The following is a 14,476-nucleotide window of genomic DNA, read 5'->3' on the forward strand; positions in this document are numbered from 1 at the left end:
TCCTAGCCCATTTGATTGATGTCTCACAGAAATCAAAAAGAGATTACCTTATTTTTCCCCAACCAAAACCTCTGTTTGATAACAGCCACCTATTCTCAAACATGAGCTTCAACACTACAAAGTACTTGTTCGAGACAAAGAACCATTCATCTTCATCATGTAACGTTTCCAATGTGCATTATTTAACATTAGCATGACTAATAGATAATTGCATGTAATTCGGTTCTATCTAAACTTAGTTTTACATGAGAAAGCTACTGGCCAGATATCACAATTTCATGACACAGAGGAACTACAAATAAAGGCTGATTAACTTGTTTAATATAAATCTCATCTACATTTTAACTGGCAATAAAAATCAATGAGATCTTGTTTGTATATCTCACAACTAGGCAAGACTAAAGGAAAAATGTCTGTTCAATAGATAGAGCAACAAGCACAGAAGACAAATAAATTCTTAACTGTAAGAACACAAATTCATACAGCCTAATCCTGAACAAATTGTACCTACCCCAGAATTTGGAAGCAGACTTTGGTAGTCCTAAACAGTCTTCTCTCCTAAGAAAAATAGTACTGAATTGCTACTAAGTTCCTAAAACCAAAAACCCTATGTCTCTGTATTCACAGCCCACACAAAGTTTAAAACAAATAAAACCTGTTGTTTTGCTATTGGTGCTAATGCATTCTCTAGTAGATTTTTGTTATGTGATTCTTCACACATCAAATTTCTTCAGAAGCTGTCCAGACAGCTACAGAGCTGCAGCAAAAAGCCACTGTTACAAACCAGAGGAAAAAAAAATAATGTCCTCGGAAATCTAATGATCTCATAAAATGCAAATAATGATAATTTTTAAAAATGCAGCTAGTAGAAAAGAGCTAATCAAAAAAACCTGCAGAGATTCTGTCATTTTTGTACACATTCCCTGTCACAGCACTTCTGCTGCTAGCTGTTATTATCTGGGAGTCGTGCCACAGATTGGGAAGATGTCAGAGGTCTCCCATCTGCACCCTACATTTCCAGCTAAAGGAAAAATAAATCACAAAGTCTGTGAGGCAGAATGAGTTGAAAGACAACCTCTACTACCGGCTGACAGAAACACCCATCTGCATTGGTTGTTTCACTCTCCAGCCTACCTTATTCTGCCACCTTTGAGCTGACGGCTGCTCGCTTCCTGCCCCGAGTGTCTGCTCAGGTCTGTGGCTGCACACCTCTGCGCCCCAAAGTCAGAGCAGTTTAACCAAAACCGAGCACATGCACCAGCTATCTGAACCTCACATACGGGTACACCAGAACCGGAGAGCCACACGGAAGAAAGCTGTCCTCTCGCACGTGATGGAAAGGTCAGAAATAACGCTGTCAGACTGCACACACGCTGCAAGATGGAGCTGTGGTTCAACATGTCACTGCTGTAGGACAGATCTATTGCTACTCCTCCTCCCAGCACGGCTGCTTTTTAAGATTTTACTAGAATACATTTTGTTGCCAGGGCTTAAGGATCTCAATGATCAGACAAGGTTGAATGATTTCTCCCCATTTCTTGTTGTAAATAGGTGGCAGTGGCTTGATGCAACACCGATTTTAAAAATTTATGAGCTCATCATGAAGGCAAGATCAAGAATTTCATCCTATATGCTATTTCAATTGTTTGGGCAATGAACATACTGTAATGGAAAAACTGTGATCTTCACTACCTGGCAAACAGAAGAATTCTGCCAGCTTGTGGCTAAGGACAACTGCTGATTTAATAATACTGTCACCAAAGTATAAACGTGCTAGAAGAATATTGTTATACCACAAAGCTATGGGAAAAAATGCTCAAGTGACTAACGCTCAAGAAAAAGAGGTGTGATGCTTTCCTTCTCCAGCAGCAATGCTTATTTTGCTTACTAACACATATCAGATATATTTTTGCACTTAAAATACTTAATTGTACATACTCTCCCTCCTCTTTTAATCGGTCAAGTTTACTGGCCACACTAACTCCTCTTTCCCTTCTCTATCTCTGTTCAGAACGTTATCCAGCTTTAATTTACAAGTGAGCCAAGAATAAAGTAAGGAAAACATGATAGAATGGTCTACAGACAGACCAGGAAGCAAGTAGCTCAGAGCTTTATCTTTCCTAGTACTTAGTGAATATATAGCTCTGAATACTGCATATTCTTTGAGGCCAATTTGTTTATTAATTGACAACTATATAAAACTGTCATATTGTAGGATGCAAGAGTCCTAGTCCTAACTCTAACTCTAGTGAGTCGGTATTTTTATTATGCTAAAGAAGCTGAATTAGGGTATAAATAAGTTCAGTATTCCTAACCTTGTGATAATCGCAAGTTTTCACTCAGTTCTCCCATTGTAATGTCACACAGGTACATGCTCACAACATTCAGAAAATATAATTCTGGGTATCTGTGTGTTTCACAGAAGTGTCACATAATTACTAACAGGTTCAGGTTTAAATCCCACAAGTTTTCCCTTTTGAAACCTACACTTGCAACCAGATTTCTCTTATCATTTCAGGTTTTCTCAACATCTCCCTCTAAAGCAACGTGACATTTCTACCTTCTCAGCTGCATCTCTCAGCATTCATTTCCTTTCAGCACTCCAAATACCAGAGTACTCCTCGCTCTTCCATCAAGTGAGAGCTTCTGATGAGTTATTGTTTTGACACTGCAAGACAAGCCTGACCATCTTTCTGAATGCTTTATTTCCAATCCTAAATCCCTCCTTCAACCACAAATGTTAACTCCTTGTCAGAATTTTTTTAAAAAGTCTCCAAGTGGGGATTTCATAGACTTTCTTTTAAGACATCCCTTTGTAATAATTTGATGATAAAACTGTTTAATGTCTGCATTAGCATATCGCTAGGGCTGAAATTTGAAAAAAATAAAATAAAAATCCTTCTTTTCTTAATAGTTTACACACAAGGATAGATTTGGAAATTCTTGAAATTGAAATACAAACATTTCATCATTTTCCCATAAACACCCACCACCACTCCTGCAACTAATGTATTTTATGAGCGTGAAAAAGAGAGTGAGTTTAGAAAACTTAGTTGAAGTTATAGAGACCACAGTTTATTTTAAAACTATATAAACAAAATCAAATACATAAGATAAAAAACATTTTGCAATAGCTTGCTACATTTAGATCATATTATTGAATTCATAGCATTATCAAAACATGGTACTACATGAACCCCGTTAGGTTTCAATGTTGCAGTAAGTATGAAAAACATGTAGAAAACCTACTTGCCATCAGATTAATTAGTAGTTACAAATGTGCTGTAAAAGGAAGTCCATACATAACGGTTATTTGTTTCAAGCACTTTTCATACTGGTTATTCAGTTTGACAGATTCCTGTACTGCGATCTTTAGATCTTCTATCTCTTCAAAAAAATCCTAGGAAAAAAAAAAAAATACTTTAGTTTCTTTCAAAGACATTGTCAATAAGAGCTGGTCAGCATTTCAGTTGTTTTCATGTCCAAAGACACTTGATGTTTTTATTCGTGTATGGCCAAGTTATGCAAACACAGCACACAACAGTCAACTATAGCCATATGTAACAATTTAAAACTTTGCACTGAAAAGGCAATGCAAATACAATTTAAATTATTTTAGAGCCCGAAATATGTATCAGTAATAGAAACGATGCAAGAGAAGGACAAAATAAATTTGACTTATCAGAAGGCTACAAAATAGCAGTCCCCAGTGACATGGGGAATAATGACACAAATTCATCTCTGCAAAAGTATCGTAGAAGCCTAGCAACCCAAGAACTTAGCCAGAAACATTGTAAACTCAAAAGACATCTGAAAAAAGGCAGTGAAGAACTGAAACAGAGAGGTTTCCATGAGAGCTGGAATAAGACAAAGCCAAATAAGACAAAAAGTAACACTAACCATACATGCAAAAGCCAGCCATTAGCGGATAACACACCATTAACTTTGAAGAAATGAAAGCTGTGAGACTATAAAAAAGGGAAAATAAATAAAAAGAGATATGAGGAGACTAAACTATGAATAATAACGTTAGCCTTTGAACAAGACAATACCAGAGCGTAAGATGGAAAAAAAAAACAAGATACCACATTTAGAGAAAGAAGGAGATACATATATATTACATATATATATATATATATAAAATTCAAGGTCTAAATATATATATAAATTGCTCGGATCAGTTTAGAACCTTAAGTACAGCTACAATGTGTTCATGAATTTTACTTCAGATCTATAATTTATGATTGCACTATGCTAAAAAGTTTGATATTCTTATTCAAATGGATAAGAATTATGATGTATTATGACAGAGTATAAAACAGGTAACGCTATCCAATGGATTCAACTAGTTGAGATAAAAGCAGGGAATGAAAAAGAGCAATATGTAAGGCTACACAGAGCATAAAGACACAGTCCAGTAAGAAACCCATGTAAATTAATCCCGTTGAATGTCAGCCTACATGGTTCACTTCTTCAGATTGATCCTTTTATAACTATATTATCTCAGTTCATAAGTTAACAAGTATTTCTATCTGTACCTAGTTTAATGAGAAGATAAGCTTTACAGAAATAAATTTCAATTATTATAAGTACTGATGGTCTATAGCTTAGACAAAACTATTTTGTTCAGCTTCCCCAGCTCAAGTCTATTGAGTAAAAGTCAGATGCATTGTAAGCAAAGGCAGAAGCTGTTGGCCAACGCAAGGACAGCAAACAGAATACAATCACCCCAGACTAGATAGGATCTCTTTATCTTCTCACATAATTTCAAGAATTAACAACTTTTCACCCTTTGTCCTTCTACAACTGTAAGGACGTGAAAACTTGAATGAAAACTTGATGGCCCTCCCAAAACTTCTGCCACAGGAATAATTTTGATATGTTTTAGTTCATGGGAAAATACTTCTCTCACTGACATCAAGAGGCAACAGAAGTGATAATTTGCCAAAGTATTTTCACTGTCTGTGAAAATGTTTTTTGAAATGAATTAGTACAGTTACCTGCAGTTTCATTTTTAATATTGTAATAGAAGACAATCTCTTATGAAGGAAACCAAACTCTCAATTTTTTTTTTTTTTTTAAAAAAAGCATCTACAAGAAAAAATTTCAGCAGTTTGAAGTAAAATTAAAAAGGGTATTATTCCTCTTATTATTCCTTTCTTAGCCACGCGGTATTTGATTTTTTTACCATATTTTGCTTGATAACAGCATACATTCAGCCTAGTTTCAGATAAAACCAGAAAGTTAGCTTTTCAAAAATCACCTGTTCTTAAACTTGTCCTAAAACAAATTACCTTGTCTAATCCAGCTAATTCATTTTTTAGCGTTCTCCTTTCTGTAGACAACTTTTCATTTTCTTTCTTCAGCTTTTTAATCTCCTTCAGCAAGAGCTCTATATTCAAATAACAAAATATAGACTTCAACCATTACAGTCAACCTCCCCCTCACATGAATCATATTACAGCTAAAGAGCTGCCTACGTTTTGTGATATTAGAAAATTATGGTTCAGCTTTTTAAAGTACCTTTTTCATAAAGTGATTTATTCTTAAGAATTGGCCCGGCACATTCCCAGCTACTATGAAAGGTGACAGGATCTGCAAATTGGGTATTTCTGCACAGATTCTTAGAATGTGGGTTATCTTCCTTTAAAAGTTGCAAAACACGCATCACAGCTTGATTACCTTTTTCTGACTTATGAGAGGGTCACGTCAGCCATTGCTGACAGCTCGCTTCCTGAAGATTCTACCTACATTATATGATCTCCTCAGTTTTTGGTTTTGGTTTTGTTTTGGGTGGGGGGGTTAATGCTTTGAAGTGGATCAGGCTTGCAGCTTAACTTGCGGATTTTGTGATGTAAGGAAGACATGCTCAAACCAATATTCCATGGATTTAATCCCACGTTTTAAGATTAAAAACAGTTTACCTTGTGGATCACAGTCTGAAAACCAAATAATGGAGTCACTAAGTTTTGTACATATAGAACTTAATAGAATAAATAAACACTACTCATTACAGCCATGCCCTCCCACCCATGATTATACTGACATATTAATTACAGAAAGGGAGAAAAAAAATCAGCAAATATTTATTTTACCACTAAACCAAATGCAGAACTGGATCCATAGATACATTAAAATGGCATCTCATAACCAATGCAAGTTTTTCAAAAATGAAAAACATTTTGGATTTTGCACATTAAAGTGGAAGAAACCTGGAGCATGCCTTTGGATCAGAAATGAAATGCATCCCCTCTGGTGAGCATACTGGAACATCACAGAATTAACCATACCATTACCTAAATACTTAGTGCAACAGGATTCCTTCTTTTTAAATAGGTCTTTGCAAGACGTTACTTCTTTCTCTGGAGTTTGACTTCTTTTTCTAGAAACAGCACCGGTTTTCCAAGAAACCTTTTTACGTTCCAATTGCTCAATTCTTTGCCTCTGTTCTTGAAGATTATGCTCTAGCTCATGAATTTTAATCTGTCAAGAAACCAATTTTTTTTTTTTTTAATGCATAGAACATAGTTCAACTGAGTACCACTGGAAACATATCCTGAATGCAAACCTACATTCATCCAGAAGTGTCTGAAAGTAAAAAAAAAAAAAAAAAAAAGAGGATAAAGAGGATACAGCAAATGAAGTTTTGCATACAACAGAAGTGTTTTAAAAAAGATCTGTTACTGAGTGCTCACACACAAGAAAGGAGAAATGTACATGAAGATACTAACCCTTTCTCACAATACAGTGTCCTTTTATGGCAGCATCTGCCATCTTCTAAGAAAAAGTAGATATAATCCAGCCATAACAAAAAATCATCTACAAGCAAATACAAATGAAGCACATATTCACAAACTCCTAGAAGTGAATTAATTATACTGGTCAGCTGTAATGCCTGACCAATACCTAAAGAGGCAAAGTCTACTTGAGGCAGCTTCTTGGACCGCTCCTAGCCACACAACCCCACCTTTGCTCCAGTGATGCTGTTCTCATTGTACAGCAAGCCAGTGGAACTTGCTACCTAGCAGGAAAATATTTGCCTTTTTTTGTTAGCTTGCTGCTGGATTCCTGAAATATATCAGCTCACAAGACATACAGAAAAATATCAGGACTGGTGCAACAGAGAGAAAATGTCTCTACAGTTGGTAGGAGGGGTAGGCAGACGAGTAAAGAAAAAAGCAAGAGACCAAGTTACAGAAATACCTGAGTTCACTCTCAAAGTGAGCATACAGATTATTTTCTATTATCTTGATGGCATGGGAAATGGCAGAATTAAAAATGAGTATGAAAAGAAAAACACGGTCCATGTTGCAAACCTAAGAATTATTTTTCAGTCTACTGAAAAGACTATGTTTATTTGATAACTGCTCCTACAAATTCTACTTACAGTGAGATTTGCAATTGTTTCACTTTGTTCCTGGTTTGTTTTGATTTCTTTAACAAAACGCTTCTGTAGGTTATTATACATCTGTAGTAGACTAAAACAGAAGAAATGCATACATTGCAATAAAATACGAAAGCCAACAAAACATGCACCCTTTATCATAAAAGTATTACAGATGTCCCAAAGTGCCATTTGGACTGGATTTTACTGTAGAGACTTGTAATGGCAATATTGTTATGAATGAAGTGTGACCAGCAACACAGAAAGAGTAAGCACTGCAAGAAACTGCAAGGCAAGAGGCAGAATGGTCTGGGTCTGTATCGACAGCAAAGAACTGTTTTCAATCAGGCTGAGAACCTTGTTCTTTTCTCCAACCGATATGGCCACACTAGCACAAACAACTTGTTGAGGGATGACCCGTGCACTAGTAGCAGGAGGGTGGCTGCAAGTTTGCAGACATCTATCACGTATGTAACTTCTCCCCACTAGGAGTATAAAAGACCACTTCTAAAGGATATAAATAAGATTGCTTAAACTAGCTTCTTGGCACCCATGACAAACTCAAGAGACAACGGGAACTCATAAGGCAGCATCCCCACCTCTCCGTTCTGCTCCCAGACAATCCTGGCTAGATCACTTGAACACTCCTATCTCATTGCTTCTGAGTAAGAGTGAATAAAACCTATGACACAACCAGTGCAAATGGGCACAAATCAGTGTAAAACCTATGTATATTTTAGGTTTTCATAGGTTCTGTCAGCAGATTGGAAAGATTCGTATTACTTTTCCCTTTGATATCTTCCTGCATCAAGTTCTGCTACACTAATTTCCCACAGTATTTCAATGTAGCATTCAATGTACGCTCATTGTAGCATCCAAGCAGTAGGGGCTGCCTCTACCTATGGAAGATCCACAGCCCAGAATTCATTTCTGTAAATGGGCAAAAGCCTTTGAAAGAATGCAGCAGTCTGTTATGTACATTTTACGTAGCAGGCCTAATTGCTAAAATGTTTCAATATATATTTTCTTAAAACAAAAATGTATCTTTTGCATCAAAAAAGCAGTTTCCACAGTTTATATTTAACATTAATTGGCAAACCAATAAGCAGTGGCTCACTTCTAAAGTCAATTAAGACTGAAATATTGCACCACTTGTGCAGCTTATTTTGAAAACAGTACTGGCCTACAGATTTTTGTATACATATAAAATCTAGCTATATAAAAGGAGCTATGGAAGCTCCCACAGAAGAGAAAATGAAACTATATAATTTAGATTATTAAAAATTTTCCCAAAAAGTCATGTATGCAGTCTATACATAAAGCATATACATACATGAAGGATCTTTCAATTTTTCTCCATGAAGGATTTGTCAAAGAACTCCGTTTTGTTCATTGTCCAGTGCTATTTTCAAGTTTAATTTACGATTTAGTATTTTCTTTTAAAATGTAAATAAAATAATTTTCCAATCTGTTTCAAAGGAAAAAATCAGTTTCCAGAGAAGTAAACAAGAAGCCTGTTGACTCAACCATGAGCAACATATTCTATCCTACAAAGAATAATGCATTTAATTCTGTGAAGAAACAATTTCTAAGAACTCACCTGACACTTTCACCCTCTAGATTAAGATCCTTGCTGTATCCGCCTTTATGCCATAAGTGTGTTTCTGTTTGAACCTGAACACTTAATCAAAATAAACATGACTTAATAAAATTAGATTTTACAAATTTAATTGGAACCATACAGAGCAACTGAAAAAGGCTAAATTACTTTTCAGTTTGATTTTACAACAGAGATTTCCAGGCAGGATCATAAACACACCAAATTTTAACTTGAAAAATTTTGTAAACATTTTTATGTAAATCCTGGCAAGACACTTTTCAGAACAGCAGATCTACAGTTTTGCAGGTACTCAGGGTCACAGCTTCCAAGTCCAAACAGTACCAGTGCACTTTAACTCTCTTACCACTCATTGTTCATTGGCAAAATAGAACTCTAGTTAGTCACAGAGAGCATGATGGCTAAGCAGGGCTATTACTTACTGATGTTAAAACTATTTGTTTTACTACAACAATGGCAATAGTTGTAGTTGCTCCAGGCATCCTTCACTCCTTCACCTTCTCCAGCATTCTCCCTCCCTCCCATCCTATTCATAAGCAGCCACTCAAAACATGCAGAACAGGTAAGGCCCAGTGCATCTGAGGAATAACAACATACAAATCTTGAAATCCTGCACTTCTTTTGACAAAAATAGGAAATACCAATTCGATAATTGATTCTTACTCTCTGCTTGTGACATAGTCACGCATTAACTGCTGCAGACGCAGTTTTTCTTGAATCTGAGCCAAATTATTCTCCAGCTCCTTATTTTTTGTTTGCAGCTTTTTCACCTTCTTGAGTAAGCGTTCGTTTTCATCACTGAGCTGAAAGGCAAGAGAGCCAGAAAAGAAAAATCAAGCGACGTTTTCAGATCACGTGTTAATGGAACAGATAACATTTCTGATTAAAAGTCTCTCTAAATTTACCGTGAACTATGTAAATATGTATATTGAATGGATATATGTATAATATATATTGGATATATATAGCAAATACACCATCAACTACGTAAATATATACAAAGCAAAACAGCAGAAAAGTAATTGGCTTCAAACTTTATACTGAACTTAAATACGACTTCTTGAAGGTGTATATTGAAGGCTTCTCACTTGTCTGTTCTTCAGTGAATAAGGCAAAATGGGTTTGTATTTTAAAAAAATTCAAGGGGATGAAGCACAAGTTTTCAGAGACACACTTCTAAGCAATATCTGCAACTAAGCTCATGTTCGTCTTCGTTTTAGTCTCACTGAAGCTGAAAGACTGCTCCATGGTGTCATGAGGAGAATTTCTACACGCACACTTGCTGAGCCTAGCCCGGCAGCTCCACCTCCCACCCAAACACCGCCAGCAGCAGCGCCCAAAGCCGCTGAGCCACAGCCCCGTTACCAGCCGATGCTCGGGCAGCAGGGGGCGAGCACCGAGAGCCCCTCAACGCCAGAGCAGCCCCCGAAGCTACCGGCAGCGCCTTCCGAGGGCGAGCAGGCAGCGAGGCGGGGCCCACTCACTTGCAGGCACCGGTGGGCCGACGGCAGCGCCATGGCCGGGCCGCTTCGCCCCGCGGGGAGGCCCCGATGGTCGCCGCGGCAACGGCAGGGCCCCGGCGCCCAGCGCCCTCCGGCGGGCACGGCCCGGAGGCGGCCGCGGCTCCCGGGGCCGTGGTGTTACTGATGTTAGCTGCTTTCCTGACCTTCGTTTTTTCGTGCGTGCGTGTATTTTTCATGTGGCGTTCGTGTAGCGGCAATCCCAGAGCACCTGGGAGGAAATGGCGTGCCCAGGCTCTGGCAGCTGCCAGGCCTCGCTGTCCCTGAGGATTTCTTCACGGTTCCCTAATTCCAGGAACTGCCGAACCGCTCTGCTAATTCCTGGGGTCCCTGACAAACAGCCTTGTCCCCAGGAAGCCTGCCAATAAAACTGCCTCTCTGATCAGCTACTAGCATTGCTGAACTACCCGTTGAAACTCGGTACTGCAAAAACTACAAAGTCTTTTTACTGAGGAAAAAAAGAAAGCTGGATGTAAACGTCTACAGTAGCACGACAAAGACAAAAAAATAAAATAAAAAAGGGGGAGAGGAGACATAATAGATCACAAACTGAACACAAGCCAGCAGCCAAAGGCAAACCCCCTTTTCTGAGGGAGCAGCAACATGCTGAGAGGTGATCACTCAGCTCCCTTCAGCACAAACCAGATCTCAGGTAAGGTCCTGAGGAGTCCAGAAAACAGGAATGAAAATGACAGGAGGCAGAAAATACAGCGTATCAGGAAGGGTTGAAGTAACTGTTTAGGCAAGAAAACAGACTGCCAAGAATCATTGTAACTCTCTTTTTAATCTTTGGTTATTGTAACAGAGGGCAATGATAGTTTCTTATATCCTCTACAGGAAGGATGAGCAGAAATAAAGTTGCTTTCAAACAGAGATTGTTTCAGTTGGATGACAGGGAAAAAATCCTTAATATGAAGGCAGAAAAGTTAAGTGTAGTTCTCTCTCCTTCACTAGAGGTCTTCACAAATGGACCAGGGAAGCCACCTAGCAGGCACGACTTGGGATGCAGGTACAGCTAATACGCATAGCGTACTGGCATCCTAGTAGACAGAGATTATTTTAAAGCCTCTTTTAGCCCAACATTTCAGTGATTCAGTTACTAGCTTTAGTAAACTTAGAAGAAGAGAATATCCATCTATAATTCTGAAAACCTGCAGAACTGTTTTTAAAATGACTATTTCAAAAATAACAACAAAGGGAAGCCACAGAACAAGGCAGTGTGGTGAAGAATGATTAGCACAGTGGTCCCCAGTGCATCCAACACAGCAGTACCTCATACTATGAGCACAATAACTATTTTTTCCTCAACACTGGGAAGTTTTCCTCAACATTGGTAGTTATAATTGATAGTCATAATACTACAGAAGGCAAGGCCACTTGATAATGGTTATTTTATGAAGAACATGCAAGCATTGTTATGACATTCTTATGGTACCCAAGTGTTTGGGATATTTTAAATACTACTGGTGGAGTACTAAATCAAGAGGAGGAAGCACAGACAGATTAAGTCAGGGCTCCCACAGAAACAAGAACAGGCATGGAAGGGGCGGCACTGGGCAGAACTCAGACAGCATCCTAGATAAGTCAGAAGTAGCAAAGAAAATGGGCCCACAGTATGTCTTGGGTCATTCTCAGATGTGAAATCTGCAGACCTTTTTTTTTTTTTTTTTTTTTTTGACCCTGCTCCTTGAATAGGAGCAGACAACAATGCAGCGGCTATGCACGCTTTCTAAGATCCAAATGCTTTCAGAACTTGAAAATGTTACCAGCAGAACATCTCTATTCTATGGACTGGAAAACAATGTGCAGAGAAGTAGAGAAATGAGTGAAGAGAGCTAAAAGGGAAACTAGAATTCTTGATTTATGACTTAGAAACTGAGCCTCACAGCCTCCCTCTCTCCTGCTTTTCCGGAGCTGGTGTGGGAATCGAAGATAGGTGGAAGAAGACAGTGACAGCCAAGTTTCTCAGCTATGCAGCTAGACCTGCAAGGAGTCTATGTGTAAGATTCAAATTTTAATCAAACAAGCACTGGTTTAAATGACAAAAAAAAATAAACATAAAAAATAAATCCAAAACTACTTGTATCTTCAAACTCTTGGAAAAAGCTACAGCTAAAGCTCCTGTAGGTTTTATCATGCACAATGAGCAAACACACTTTCAAAAGTGATCACTAATTCTGGGTGGCTCCACTTCAAAGTAAGCACCCTTTCTTCCAAATTAAAGATACTCAATAGATCTGCAAAAATGGCCCAAGGCTAGGTAACATGGGACATTAGATATCAAAACATTCAAAATCAAAAGATGTTAGCCTGCGTGTATACACAAACTACAGTTTATACGAACAATAAATTGATTTTCTATACTTAATTAGAAAACAATCATTTTCCAGAGATTAGCAATATGCAATTAAAAAAAAAAAAAAAAACTTGTCTGTAAATGTATGAAATGCCATTAAAATACTTACTTTTCATTGTAAATAATTACAGCAGAAGCATTTCCCTACACTGTTACTGAAGGAGTTTGTTGAACACTCTCTTTCTTTCCTTGCATTCCTGTTTCTAACTCAGCTTGTGAACTGAGACACATTTCATGCTGGCACACACGAATGACAATGTCATTGATTCCAGTGGTGTTGAGGCCGCTACTTATCGCCAAGCGGCAGGAATGTGACCCATAGCATTTTTTCAGCTACATGTTCACCAAAATCATTGATTTAATTTGTCAGAAAATCTCTGAGCACAGGATTACTTGATGCAACCCCATCATAACTCCAAGCATAGCCTTTTTTCCACACAGATTAAAGGACAGCGTATGTCATTTTGACCCTTGCAAGACTAGTCTCATGAGATTTTCCAGGAATTAAATTCTCCTGTGAAAATCTACATGCCTTTGTAAAAACACGCAGAAATTTCATCTGCCTCAAATTAATCCCGCTGCTATCCACCAGCTGTATCAACGACGACTCCTGAGTCCCCTTCAGTTTGGAAGACGGCAACACTCATGCATTCTTTCTGCCTATGTATTGGGTTCACGTGGCAAGGGTTTGGTAGCAGGGGCCTGCAGGGGTGGCCTCTGTGAGCAGAGCCCAGCAGCTGCCCCATGTCAGATCAGAGCCAGCTCCAGCCGGCTCCAAAAGGGACCCGCTGCTGGCCAGAGCCGAGCCAGAGAGTGAGGCTGGTTGGGCCTCTGGGAGAGCAGATTTAGGAAAGGGAAAAAGCCTGCTGTGCAACAGCAGCTGGGAGAGAGGAGTGAGAAACATCACTGCAGCCCCCAAGGTCAGTGCAGCAGGAGGGCAGGAGGTGCTCCAGCGCCAGAGCAGCAGTTCCCCTGCGGCCTGTGGAGAGGCCCCTGGTGGAGCAGGCTGTCCCATGGGAGGGACCCCACGTGGAGCAGGGGCAGAGAGTGACCCTGAAGGAACAGCGGAGACAAAGTGCTAGGGAATGACCATAGCCCCCATTCCCCATTCCCTTGGGCTGCGCAGGGGGAGGAGGAAGAAGAGGGTAGATGGGGGGGAGGTGGTTTTAGTTTGCATTTGTTTTCTCAGTGTTCTGGTCTAGTAGTGACAGGCAATACATTACATTAATCTCCCTGTGCTGAGGATGTTTTGCCCACGACAGTACTTGGTGAGGGATCTCCCTGTCCTTACCTCAACCCTTGAGCCCTCTCCATTGTATTTTCTCCCTTTTCCTTTGAGGAGGGGGAATGAGAGAGCAGCTCTGGTGGAGTTCAGCTGCCCAGCAGGTTAAAAACCACACTACCCATCAGGCTCCTTGGCCTGTCAGCACTGCCAATCTCACAGACAAATCCCTGTTGAAACATCATGGAACAATCTCAAACCGATGGGCCAACGTGGGGGTAGGAGAGGCCTCCATCTTGTTTTGAGCTTGAATCTGAAAGCAGTAATCCAGCTTTCATTCGGGAACCTTCCCTCAAACAGGGAGAAGCAGTCTGGC

General features: G+C 39.2%; 1 protein-coding gene across 3 annotated transcripts in view; it reads right to left on the reverse strand.

Annotated features, from left to right (window-relative positions):
- Positions 1 to 14,476, reverse strand: part of MPPE1 (metallophosphoesterase 1) — a 32,033-nt gene that overhangs the window by 12,356 nt on the left and 5,201 nt on the right. The window contains exon 2 of one of the 3 annotated variants that reach the window (XM_035318315.1): positions 3,254 to 3,400. The exons of 1 other annotated variant lie outside the window; for it this stretch is intronic. The gene's annotated coding sequence lies outside the window, so the exon portion shown is untranslated. Of the gene's footprint in view, positions 1 to 3,249; positions 3,401 to 14,476 lie in introns of all 3 variants that reach the window. One more of the 3 variants, XM_035318313.1, reaches the window with a different exon arrangement.

This window comes from Oxyura jamaicensis, chromosome 2 (genome assembly GCF_011077185.1).
Source record: "Oxyura jamaicensis isolate SHBP4307 breed ruddy duck chromosome 2, BPBGC_Ojam_1.0, whole genome shotgun sequence".
Lineage (NCBI taxonomy): Eukaryota > Metazoa > Chordata > Aves > Anseriformes > Anatidae > Oxyura > Oxyura jamaicensis.